General features: G+C 37.3%; 1 protein-coding gene across 13 annotated transcripts in view; it reads left to right on the forward strand.

The window, feature by feature from the left end:
- Nucleotides 1-13898, forward strand: part of TCF4 (transcription factor 4) — a 701501-nt gene that overhangs the window by 473893 nt on the left and 213710 nt on the right. The window lies entirely within an intron of this gene.

Below are 13898 nucleotides of genomic sequence, written 5' to 3' on the forward strand. Positions count from 1 at the left end.
AGGAAACAAATGTATAAAGTGTGTAAAATTTTTATATATATATATATATATATATATATATATATATATAATATGTAGGGGAAAAAAAGCGCTGCACAAACTGTTGGCGCCATATAAATCCTGTATACTACTATATTATAATAATAATGAGATATATATATATATATATATATATATAAAGTTATTATTTATATAGATTTAGAAATTGTGCAGCTGGTATACATGCTTAACATTTTTAAAGTTTATTTTTATATATATGTAGATTTTTTTTTTGTCTGTATAAAGTGATATTGTATGTGTGGGATTTGCTTGCTGTAATCCAACTGCAGGTTTTATTTTACCATCTAGAAGTTGATTTTCCCCTTGGTATGTGCCATGGGAAAGGGAAGGCATTTTCGTTTGACCTCAAGGAAAAGAAAAAAAAAAACCCAGAAAAAAGAGATAGCAAAACAGAGACATATAAAAATAAGCAAAAGTATCAAAACAGGCAACTTAGGTTTAGTTTTCTTTCTTTTTTTTTTTTTTTAACATGCTGGCTCTATGTTTTCATCCTTCTCACTTCTTCAGATCCTTCGCTGCCCAGGTCAGGGGCAATAGGCCAGGAAGAAGGTAGCCTTGTCATGTTCTCCAACTAGGCCTGCTGTTCTTGGAGTAACATGGACCAATAATGTTGTGATGAATACATCATTCATTATGTTATGCATTTTTAGAGTTTTTATGCATCATTGTCTGCTGCGTGTATGTGTATTTATTTGTGTATATACATATATACAGTATATATATATATATATATATATATATATATACCCACACTCATTTTAAAAAATGTACACATATAAACACATGTAAAAAATATACACACTTAAATTGTAGTAGTCTTTTATTATGGCCATAATCAATTTCTACACCTTCCTAGACACCCAATCTATTTGTTTTGACAAAAGATACAATTCTGCTTTATAATGAATAGGTGACAGGAGAAGGGCCTGATAAATACTGTAAATGAACTATTAAAATGAGCCGATAATACATTTGAAATCAAAACTGTAGACCGAAGAGTTAGCAATTAATCCGGATGAATGGAGGCTAATAATCTATATTTATCTTAATAGCACAACATTTTTAAAAAAAAATTTTCCAGTACATATTAAACATTTACATTATTACAAATTTTTTTTAAAGGGGGTTTGACTGAAAAGCAGATTGCAAACATATAGCTGTGAGTTTTTTCATGACTGATGTTAATTCTGTGCCGTTATATAAAAAAAGCGTGCGCTCGTCGAACAGATTTTTTTGTTTATAATGGAGCGGGTATTGTTCTGGCAGGGATTCCGCATTGTACGGTTTTTGATATGGTGCCAGACATCTTGCAGAGAATGTGTATGCCATGCATTTTCCCGTGCAAAATATATTTCGAAGCCTGTGCTGTTATCCTTTTTTTTTTTTTTTTTTTGGGGGGGGATATCTTGCGACAAGGATAAATGTTTGGGATACCCTGACCCATGGTAAAATACTGAATTTCATGTTTTTCTTTTTATATATATATATATATTTTATATATATATATATTGGTCAACCAACAGTATTTCGCTTTCACACCACAATAAAATTCAAAACAGCAAATAAAATTTGTTGGCAAAATTCCTGCTTTTCACAATTAAAAAAAATTGCAGTGGACAGGTGTTCTAGTAAGCAGGTGCAGAAGTAATGATGCGCTCTTTTGTGTGTCCTTGTTATTACTACATTTTTTGGGGAATTTTTTTTTTTCCTTTCCTTTTTTTTTGTTAATCTTCACACCATTTTTCTGTCAGTGGAGGAATTTCACGACATCCTTGATGAATGATGAGATGAAAGGCTGTGCAGAAGACAAAAATTTCAGCACATTCCTTAGAAAAAGATAAGTAGCTATTGTACGGAGGGTCCTGATTGAATAGTTTAACTTAGCCCAGATAATCGGACATTACTGAGAAGCTTCCACATGACATCGATTTTGAATTTCTGCTCTGCATGGGTCTTTTGTGCTGCAGCAGCTTCACAGAATGTCTGTAGCATCATCATTATCAGCTGCAACTGGAGTCAGAGCTTCCCCTTACATGTGTTAGTTATAACAGAAAAAAAAAAAAAAAAATTCCACCATCCTCATTATGAATGAAAGTTAGGTTTGTGTTGATCGGGCTGTCGTAGAGCACTCAGATAACACCTGGCCATTGTTATTCACAAGTGATTTGGCCCTTTCCATGACATCTAGGCCTTTTCTGCATCGAAACAGTTAACATCAGCTATCACAAATATCCGCTCGAGTTATATCATTTAAGGAAACCTACAATTAGACTAATTGCCCTTCTATTTTCAAGTCTTTTAGTTTTCTTTTTGAGCATTTGTAGCATTACTGAGATGTTCCCTTGCTTATACCTTAATTCTGTCTGTGCTACTATTAACCTTGATGCTTCTTTTTTTCTATTTTTTTCTTTTTTTTTTTAATTTGCTTGTTTTTTTTTTAATTCTTCAGATAAGTGAAGAGATACATAGAATAAAAGAATAAAACATATCGCATGATGTAATGATGCAAGAAAAGTTTAAGGCACACTTCAGTACACAGGTTGCAAGATTACTCCTTATTAATCAAATTATCATTTTTACTACTTTATTTTTATAATGTAATTCCCTTAGGGTTACTTGGATTTATTTTGATTTTGGCAGTTTGTGTACAATTCTTCTTTACATGGGTTTCTTATAGACCCAAATAAGTTAAACCTTCTAACATATGTCATTGATTGTAATAGTATACCCTCCCCCAATGCCACCAATTCCTTGAAAAAAAAAAAAGAAGAAAGAAAAGCAAAAAAATACATTTGTTACAGGTTTTCTTTGTTCTGCTTATTCTTTGATGAGTAGTAGTCTTGAAAATAATGTATGGAAACCTCTTCAAAGTTTCTTATTTTTCTGTTGCGTTCTTGGGGGCAAAGCCGAGATCTAATGGCTTTAAATACCTTTCCCACTGATCAGTCAGGAAATTGAGCAGAAGAATAGTTTGCTTCCTGTTTCAGTTGAAATGTGTTTCTCATTTACTACGCTTACTGGAAAAAAATAAATGGTAGAGTGTGTGCCTGTTGTGCCATTTCATATTTATTGTGTTTTGGGAAAATAAGTGGCATTTGAAAGGGTGATTGAGAAAGTTTACCAGACTGAGAGACCCATTCTGTCTTGGACTAAGGGTACCTACAAGATGTTGCATTCACAAAGCCATGGTTTGGTTTTTTTGCCTTGACATACTTAAACTTTAGTTGCATGGCCTGTCTAAACAAGAGCCTTAAATCTAGGAAAGCTTTCCATAACTTTTTGAAAACAAAAAAACAACAACATTGAACTGTATATTACATAAAATATTTTTGGTGTTAGTTTTTGGGTTTTGATTTACTCATCATAGTTTTGTAAGACCACCAACTGCTTGCATTCAAAAGAAGAGTAGAGTTTACACCTTCATTTTCCACAATTAACTGTTTGGTTTTTTTTGTATTTTAAAACATTAGAATTTAGACAGCACCATGCAGACCTTCATTTTTGAATTAGTTGATATACCCTCAATGAAATGTTCTTTGCTCTTCTATGCTATCAAGGTTTGGAAAAATATTTAATGTATAGTATGTCCAGGCCAAAAAAATTGCTGGTGATAATTTATAGAAGTGCATGCTTTTTATAAGAGCATTCTTAACTGATTTGGACTGTTCTTTTCTGTTGTCATGAAAAATATCATATTTTGCACAGAATGTATAATCTACATATAAATAAATCTGTACACATATTCTCATTAAATTGCCTTGCTGTAATAAAATCTGTATTACGGTATCCTAGTAAAAAAGGAATATTTCATCTGTAATCTGCCTCGTCTGAGTCGGTTTTTCTCATCATAATTAAGTGGTTCTACACTGGCTTCTCGAGAACTCAGAGGATGATGCATTTCCTAATGCACTGTATATACATATGTTATGTGGTTCTTTGAGCATGCAGGCTTTGGGAATATGGAGTGGCTTTTTGTTTGCACTAATAATCCATAGAGGATCCTGACTTTTTTTTTAAGTTAATTGTTCTCTTTCCCATGACATTTTTGTAATGTGTTTTTGTCCAGAGAGTGGAAACGTAAAATGCCAGCGTTTTCACGCCAGATTGCTATGGTGATCTTTCCCCACCCCCAACCTCGTGCATTACATTTTGGTTCTTCAGGCTCATAGTGAAATTTGGATTATAGATGGAATAGTAGGTGTAAGAGAAACTGGAGTAGTGTGAATGAGCGAGCTGTAAAGGATATTAGTTGGGAAGGAGGGGGGGTCTTAACCACTGGAAGTTTTGTAAGTTGGCTGTTTCTCTCTAGAGATCAGGACTGTTAAGGCCAAATTACACTCATCCTAAGACCCCTCATTGTTTAAGTAATTGCTGGAGGGAAGTGGAGTTGCAGCTGTTGGGAAAGGTTTGAAGATCAACACAGACTATGCATGTTAACATTGGACAAGAGGAGTTTATCATACCCAGAAATGTTTGAGCTCAGTATACACTTAGCATGAACAACCTGCTGATCTCCAGCTGTTGAGGAACTGAAAGTCATAGCATGCTCTGTCAGACTCTAGTGTCTCAATGGATGTAGGACCCACAATACACAATAATAAAACATACATGTGTTTTAAAAATTTATTGTGAATGTCTTTTAAAAGGCAAATAATACTGCTCTATATTTGTGGTTGACTGGTCTGGGCTTTGACTTATCCATACTCCATTGCTATGTCAGAATGGAGTATGAAGTAACCCTCCATACTGCAAGGTCTGTGTCGGATTTAGACCTGGTCTCTTTGAAGTCTAGAAATCATGTGACTGTTCCGTGACTGTACATTTTGGTTGGTATGTTGGGAAACCATCAAGGTGTTTCTACAGAAAACATCAAACATGTTCCTTGTACATTTAAACATTTTTTGTGGTAATTTTAAACATGTTGAGCACATATGTACGGGGAAGATGCAATAAATGGTAGAGTATAGACTTTTGGAAGGAATTTTACATTGTAAAGCAACCCTGAGGCTCACAGTTATATGATCAGTTCTAAAAGTGATCAGGTCCTTCTAACTGCTCCCAATTGATCAGTATCAGGTAGGGCAGTGTTGTCTCTGAACCAGCACTTACAAAATTATGACGTATCCACAATTTTCCAACCCATTCATTAAAAGGTTTTAACATATTACATTTACCTGTTGTTGTTTTTCACTCCATTCAAAGGTAGTTATGTGATTGTTCTGGGATCATGTCTCATGTGTCACATTTGATTGGTACAGGTAGTCCCTGGGGTACGAGCAGGATAGGTACTGTAGGTTCGTTCTTAAGTTGGATTTGTATGTAAGTTGGAACAGGTACATTTTTTATGTGTAACTCCAGCCAAAAAATTATTTTTACATTTTGGATAGCATATGGAAGAGCTAACTGGCCATGCAGTGATGTGGGATTGCTGACAGGTCTGCTGGACAGTAGGTGGCAGCATGCAGTGAGCAGCAAGATGGCCGCCTGGCGGTTTCTGGGACCAGTGTGATGTCACGCTGCCTCCGTTCTTAAGTATGAGTTGTTTGTTAGTTGGGGACTGCCTGTATTTTCTATTTTACGTAATAGGTACATATTACACAGCTTCACAGAGAAGTTGGAGCCACTTACATTTTTGTTTTACAGTTTTTGCCCCAGAATAGCTAACAGTGTGTAAAGTCATATGCTCTACAATCTAACCCTTTTTTGGGTTGTAGGAGAAAGTAAGAGTACTACTCATTCAGCAACTCTGCCCCCAAAGGATAGGATTTATCATAATAGTACACAAAACATACAGGTTCCAGACCAATGTTGAGACCAGGAAGAGTTTTATTCATCATGAAATGTCAAAAATACAATTCAACCTTTCTTTGGGTCTCCTAACTGGCCCATTTTATCACGGCTGTTTCTGGTAAGAATCTGAATAGTTTCATACTCGAATGGGCAAAAAAAAGAGAAGGCTCCATCAGCAGAATGTAAAGCCTTGGCCTTGGCTTTGCAATCAGCTGTTTATAACTAGACTCTTACCAGCTCTGATACAAGAAGAATGTTATAACCCCTAAATTGTATTGGATTGTCCTTTCAAAGTTTTATGTTAAAATAAACTCTCCATGAAAGCTCAACATTTAGTCAAGCACTGTTTTTTTATCCCTTGCCTCGTGTATTTCACTTGTAGTGCCCTCTAGAGTACTTTTCGTGTCTGTGAGCTGCTAAACCAGATCCCTTCTACAACTCAATATGGTACTGTGAGATTGACCTACATTTGGATCCAGTGCCTCTTACCTCTATGTCTCACAGGACTTGAAAGTCCATACTAACGTATTACTGATACATACTACCAATTTGGCCAGATAACCTACCAGTATTAATTGTGTTGTACATAATTACCACTAGGAAACAAATAAGGCCACATTCCAGCATATACTATGCCCTTCAGCTTGAAATGCTCTTCCAGAATATCTTCTTGAGGGTGATTACCTACTTCGTAAACTTTATTTTTCTGTGATTCAGCAAAAAACATCAAAAATGGGTGCTCGCATGTTGTGGTAAAGTACACTACATTAATGAGCATATTGTATACTGGAAGAGGTTCCTTTGTTTTCCAGTTCCAGCACACAACATAGCAGTTGAAGGAAAGCCAAGAGATGTATAAGCCCACACCCACCTACCAGCTTTGACTGTGATAGGGTCTCAAAGAAGTATGTTTCCTTGTTTGATCACTTGGAGAAAACTCAGAGAAAACACAAACTCTGCAGTTGAAGCCCTGATGGCAGTGGAACCTTGGGCTTCCAAGTGCTGCAAAAAATATGGGTCTCTTTAAATTAACAATGTCGGTAATGTTTCAATGAAAAGGCCACAGAGCTCATTTATATAAATGGATCAAAAGTGGCTATGGGTTCCACCACCACTCTATAAATTGGGCCTTGCGGCACTCCGGTGTACTTTACAGAGTAAATACATTAGGTGGCTTAAGAAACCATGTTCTCTTTAGCACTGCAGACAATAAGCACCTACATACCTACCTATATTTACTGTAGTTATGAAAGATGGACTCAGCTCCATCGAAACATTAACAACAAAATGCTTTGACCTATCTCCTTTGTACCACTCATAGGTGCTGCTAAACTTTTTTTGGATTTGTGTGAATTGTCTTTGTGGATGGGCACCCAGGCACTTACCTCATAAGTAGAGTGCAGTGGCTACCTTTGGGACTATATTTACTGTAGTAGGGGATTGGATTAATGTATTTGAACTGAGATCTAACACTAGGCCTACAAATACCTAATATATTGCAGACCATGTACTATTTGTTTGGTAATGTATTTCCTCTTTAATAAAAAAATATATGCAAGCGATCAGAAAGGAAATGCTATTTGTTCAAACAGTTATTGAACATTGACAGTTTTTACCATTACACATTCTTGAATTGGCCTGGTTTTTAAAATGCAGTGGTGGTTTGCCATAGCTAAAGGAAGCGCATGTTTCTGTAGCCCATACACCATAAGAATAGCCAATATACAAACTGTCATTTTATAAGATTCTAGTAGGGTCACTTATGGAATTAGGAGTCTTGTCCCATTCTACAGGGATGTTTATAATTCCTACTGAATTCATATGCTGCATTTTCTGAAACATCAGGTTAGCCAGCAAAATGTACATCATTTAGTTTCAAAACACAGAACTGGTCAAATGTAAATTAGAAGACATCCTAAGTCACACATTCAGTCTAATTTGCTGTTTGTATATACATTACTTCAAGTAGAACCGTGACAAGACTATTGACATTCAGCTGTTTACATATTCTCGACAGTCAATAAAATGAGCTTAAAAATAAGCTCTCACTGACATTTGTAGTTACAGCCACTGTGGAGCAATTGAGCCTCAAATTTCACAAGAGATGCAGTAAAGTCCATCAAGCAGGGGCTCAGCTCTCTGCTAATTTCTGTTCATGTATACCTGCTCTGTGTTCACATTAGATATTAGAAGGCTGACAGTGGGAGCTGAATTGCTGAAATTAAAATGCTTTCTGCTATAAACTTTGAAGATGGATTACTCCAGAGTGCCTCCAGCCACATTGGTCAGTGATAACTTGTTTATAGTTTATTTTCTGCTTATTAACAATATGTCGATATTTGAATGCATATACCCTGGCCACAGTTCTACTCTAAGATCATTAGATGTCAGTGGGGGACCAATTTTTTCTGTGTATCTTTTGTATTTCATCAAAAAGCGGGACCTTTTTTCTTCCGGTTGGAATCTCATCATCAGCAACTTTATGTTGATCACACACAGGAGAACTGTTTGGCTATATTTAATTATTATCATATCTGTAAATGTTCGATAAAGCTACTCTCTTTGGACAGGGGGATGACTATTTGTGGACCTCAATCATGAAATCAAGGAAAGCCAATGCCTCATTAACAAAGAGAAACAGCTAAATTTTAGAGGTACCCATAGAAGCTCTTACATCTAATACAATCAATAGCAGGCATATTGTGGTGCTGGGTAGGATGAGTACAGGTTTACTTTAAGGGACACAAAAGTTTCAAAAGAACACAGATTCCATTTTTCCAATGTTTTTGGTTATTTTGAACAGTTTATCTTGTTCATATAGCATTTTCCAGCCAAATGAATAATGATTGCAGCTTTCCAACTTAAAAAGAAGCTATCGCTTCACTGAGGGTGTGTTACTTGTCTCAATGATGTCACTGGCTCCTTCTCTTCTGATAAAATGGGGAAGGTCTCCACAATGTCTGGTTCCATTGTAGAATGTTAGATATTCCCTCTAAGGTCCTTCACACGCAGTCACCAATATGGGGTTCTTGTTATATGTCCCCAACACCTGCTGGGTGTTTGCTGTGTGTGTGGGAGAATGAATAGCTCAATGTAGACACACTCACACTGTGCTGGATGTATTACAATGAATGTTTATTTGGATTGCTCTGTCTGGTATCTTCCTCTATCAGGAGGAGAGGTAGCGGCAGGTCAATGAGAGTGAAGCCATTGGCACGGGTTGTTTCTGTGTCCTGTGGAATTAGGATTGCGTGTTTTCTCCAAGTTTGACTTTCCAACATATCTAAGTTTATAGGAGGAATAAAACTAGGTTCTTGTCATTTGATTTTTTTGCCAACAAGATGAGCTATAAAGTCTTTTTTTTTTTTTAAGTATAACAAAATCCAAGAGTTAAAATGCAATCTAGAACAATTTACCAGTTCTTAGATGTGGTGGGTGTATTACATTTTGGGGTTTTTTTTTTTAGATATATTCCCTTTATTTTCACCTAATGATTCTGCTAGTAGCACACTTCCTGTCTGAGGGTGACAACATCGACTTGTCAAACCATATCTTTAAAGGAGTAAAAGACAGGACTACAGATTACCTCTTTCTTACCTCTTCTCCTTAAAGCAGTAGTAAACTACCAAAAAAAAAAAAAAATAAATCCCCTGCAAAATAATGTCTTAATATGCTAGTATGGATTACTTAAAAAGAAAAGAAAGTGCAGCGCTAAAATATTGCAAATTAATACTTCCAGTCCATAAACCAGCTGAACATATGATAAAAGTTAAAATCACAGTGTGTTAAAATAAATGTGTAAAACGGTGACAACCTGTGGTAGGTTATGGTTACAGGAGATATAAGTGACTTCAATTTTCCAGGTGGCGAGGTGATAAAATAGCTAAAATACGCACTCACCAGATGCGTATCTTATTTACGCATATAATCAATAATCAGAGGTCCCGCTCAGGGATGGGATGGATGAGCTGAACCGCTTATAACGGACTCTCCCCCTCTTGGTATTGGTCTGGTCAGTAGTCGTCTCTCTTGGGAAATCACCGAGTACCACCGTGGAAGCCTCTCAGATATAGAGCTGGGTGGGTCACCCTGGATCTGGCGTTCTCCTCAGGTAGTGATAGGTTGGTGTCAGCAATATAGGGATATCTCCTGTGCCAAGGGGTGTGGGCTCTAGGAATGAATTGTTGGCTCTCAGGGGAGTCAACAAAAATAATAGCCTATAGTGTAGTATTTTGATAAAAGTAATTTATTAATCCACATGGGTAAATGGTAAAATGATAAACTCAAGGTATGTAAATAAATAAACGTAAAAGTACACTGACCGGACAATGTAATAAAGGGGGCCACCGGACCTATAACACGAGCCTGGTGGCAGGACGTCACGGCGTTATGGCTCCTTGGATGCGTTTCGTGCAATTGCACTTCCTCAGCAAGGTATAGCCATTGGATTGCATACTAGCACATTATGAAAGACTTACCTTAGAATGAAGCCCTCCAGAGACATGTTGTCCCCGTTTACAGGGCTTCTATCTACACCTGCTCTTCCTCCCGGGTTCACGGGCTCTGGTCGTCAGATTAGCCGCACCGCAATGGCGTCACTCCCACGCATGTGCGCAGGAATCTCAGTTGCGGGCACAGAGCTCTGAAGGAAAGGCACAGGTATGCCGTTCCTTCAGAGCGCATGCATCGGTGACATCTTTGACTGCAGGGACACTGAATATCTTTGAAACGGTGCATGTTTAGAAGATATTCCTTGTACCTACAGGTAAGCTTTACTGTAAAAAAAAAATAGAGAATAGTGAATACTCCAATAAAGAAACAAAATATACGGTATAACAAATCTGATTTTTTTTATTTAAATCGGATTTTTTTTATTTAAATCGGATTTTTTTGATTTAAATCGGATTTTTTTAAATTAAGTGCGTTTTGAGGAAAATATATTACCATCCAAAGGTTATTCCATCATGAAATAAAGATTAGTTTTTTAATTATGTAGAATAAGGCTGTATATGTTTCATTTTTTTGGTAAATAAATTCCATGAATCCATTCACAATGTCATGCTCTTCCAGAGGTTTTTGTAAGATTATTGGGCAGTTTCTCTGCCTACAAGATATTATCACAGATGTTGGTTTACTTTTGCAGTTCTCAAAACTGAATTTGACTCAGCGGAGATCACATGCCTCTTCTTCACAGCAAAAATGTTATAACATGAACAGAGTTAAGAAAAAGACCTTCATCCTAACTTCTACAAACCTATGAATACAGAATCAACCCCTTCAGTGCTAAGTTTCAAGAGGTTCAGTGAATAGAATAGAAACAATATTTTTCTGATTGTTTGGAGTGGAATAGATCTGCACAAGAAGAAAGTGAAACTAAGTGTGAGGAGGAAGGGGCTGACAGTCTAAGTTTCTTAAAATATATATATTTTGTTTAGCCAAATTAGTTAACAAACATGGATGTTTAAGCAAATCACATATGCTGGAATGTTATTGTTTCAGTTGAATAAATCTATTTAAATTGTTATTATTAAGGTAATGATTATTTTTCTCCTTCCTAAGTACAACAGAAAAGTTGTCCAAATATGAATGATTAACCTATTAAACTGGGGATAAAAAACTAATATGAAAAGTTGTTATTCTAAAAATCTTCATCTACTTGCATATTAAAGTTATACCAGCAAGAATTAGTCTTTATGTAGAAAACTAGGATTTAAATCAAGCCTTACTGACTAGTGATTTAAATCGTGATTTAAATCAGTTAGATTTAAATCAAATCCACCCTGGTATTCACTATTCTCTATTTCTTTTGTATGATGTTTTCTTTCTCTTTTACAATCACACTGGTCATCATTGATTATAACCAGGGGCGGACTGACAACTCATGGGGTCCCCGGGCAATAGGGGATCATGGGACCCCTGTGTCCTTGCCCAATCTCAAAAAAGCCTATGAAAAAGGTACCAGGGGCATCTCATGGGGCCCCCTACTGACCCCAGGCCCTCGGGCAGTGCCCGAGTTTCCAAAAGGTCAGTCCGCCCCTGATTATAACACACATTTTTATTAGCACTTCATATTGATATTATAGTGTTTTGTTTTGGTGGAGACAGAGGGTTTGCCATGTTGTGCTAGCTGCTTTACTTTTTCCTTTTTTTGTCTTGCGCTCACCATTTATTCTTTGATTACGCTTTATTATAAGTTTGCCTGTAGGTACAAGTGCCCAGTGGGGGTTTACTTTAGCATAGAGGAAAGGGACTCAGTAGTTCACGGAGCGAGCTTGGCAAAATGTAACTGATAACAGTACAGCACAGGAAGTTATCAGCTCGCTGAATCTCTGGCAGGATCAAAACCTATTGTTTGCACGTAACAAACAGACATAACAAAATCCTTTTAAAGGTATATTTAAAAGACCAAAAGGAAGCAAATATGAGAAGTTTATTACAAGGGTTTGCATACTCTTTAATTCATCATCTTTATAAAATTCCATTAACAAAAGCACAAAGCATGGAAAAGTTTCCCTACAACTGATTCGTTTTATTTGCTTTAAAGTGTATCTTAACACCATATTATTTTCCTTTTTTGCCAGAGTAGGGAATGGTTAGAACCTCTGTTGGGTTTATCTTGCCTTCTGCATACTGAGGTGATTCACCTTCTCTGTTTTCCTGTCACCGAGACTGGAAATGGGAGGAATTTTGAGTTTTAACTGGAACAGGAATATAGGGGAGAACTTTCAGTGAGACAGGAATTGACGGAAATTACTGCATCTCAAAAAAAGAAAACAAATGAGGGGTTTTAACCTTTCAGGGGAAAAAGAAAGTTTTGGCTTGAAATAAATTTAAAGTGTTACTAAACCCACGCAGTAAAGCGTGCTTGTTATACTCACTGTGGAACCTAAGGGGTTAATCCTCTGCATTGTGTAAAAAAGCTGTTTGATCGTTTCTTCTCTGCCCCTCATCTTGTTGAAATGAACATCTGATGCAGACTGAATCCGTGGTTACATGCACATGCTCAGTTTGGTGTGTTTTGCTAGAGAGGTTTTTTTTTTCTTGGGAGAATGCATGTGATCAGCACAGGGCCAATCAGCACTGTTCAGACAGAGGTTAGAGGTTTCACATCCTCCTAGAGCAGAAAGGAAACTCCTACAAGCTTTAACCAGTGCTCTGCTGGACACTGATAGAAGTCATAAGACTACTCTAACTGCTGATGAGAAAAGGTATTTAGCAGTTTATATTTACTAAAATGATTGCATTTCCATGTTCTATGTACTGTGGGAGACCAGATATAGTGAATGTAGGGTCCGGGGAGACCAGATATAGTGAATGCAGGGTCCGGGGAGACCAGATATAGTGAATGCAGGGTCCGGGGAGACCAGATATAGTGAATGCAGGGTCCGGGGAGACCAGATATAGTGAATGCAGGGTCTGGGGAGACCAGATATAGTGAATGCAGGGTCCTGGGAGACCAAATATAGTGAATGCAGGGTGCGGGGAGACCAGATATAGTGAATGCAGGGTCCTTGGAGACCGGATACAGTGAATGCAGGGTCCTGGGAGACTAGATATAGTGAATGCAAGGTCTGGGAGACCGGATATAGTGCATGCAGGGTCCGGGAAGACCAGATATAGTGAATGCAGGGTCCGGGGGGAACAGATATAGTGAATGCGGGGTCCGGGGAGACCAGATATAGTGAATGCGGGGTCCGGGGAGACCAGATATAGTGAATGCGGGGTCCTGGGTTTAGTAACACTTTAATCTATTTTATGAGGGTCAATTCACACTGGCTTGCGCTAAAATATATGGAAAATGCTTGTACATTTTCATTCATTTTAGTTGCATTTTTAAGTGACAGTAAAGCTTGCTTTTTTTTTTTCTAAAATAACAAACATGTCTATACTTACCTGCTCTGTGCAGTGATTTTGCACAGAACAGCCCCAATCATCTTCTTTTCGGATCCCCTTCAGCTCTCCTGGCTTCTCCTCCTCAAGCAGTGCCCCCAGGGAAAGCGGCTCGTCCTGGGGACACTGCTGTGTCCTCGTCTCCGAGCTGCTGCTCT

The sequence above is a fragment of the Staurois parvus genome, unplaced genomic scaffold (assembly GCF_062004578.1).
Source record: "Staurois parvus isolate SC_StPar_1 unplaced genomic scaffold, SC_StPar_1.0 ptg000513l, whole genome shotgun sequence".
Lineage (NCBI taxonomy): Eukaryota > Metazoa > Chordata > Amphibia > Anura > Ranidae > Staurois > Staurois parvus.